This window comes from Mesitornis unicolor, unplaced genomic scaffold (assembly GCF_000695765.1).
Source record: "Mesitornis unicolor isolate BGI_N332 unplaced genomic scaffold, ASM69576v1 scaffold6947, whole genome shotgun sequence".
Taxonomy (NCBI): Eukaryota; Metazoa; Chordata; class Aves; order Mesitornithiformes; family Mesitornithidae; genus Mesitornis; species Mesitornis unicolor.
In genome coordinates, this window is record NW_010194246.1 from 32492 (window position 1) to 32744 (window position 253).

A 253-nucleotide genomic window follows, 5' to 3' on the forward strand; every position below is an offset into this window, starting at 1 on the left:
TTATCTGTAAGTTAAAAGGAAGCGGTGAGGAAACTGGTTAAATATCAGTGAATTTCCATCTGCATTTCTCTCATCACCACCCCCACCACAGCTCCCCTGTGTCCTGGAGTCTTCATGCCACCTCTCCTGCAAGAGGCAGACAGCCCAGTCCCTCCCAGAGCTCTCAGACTGGTCCAGGAGCAGTGAAGGGCTCCACTTCCTTCCTGCTGGCAGAAGATCATTAGTACAGATCAAGAGCAAAACATGGTTTCCA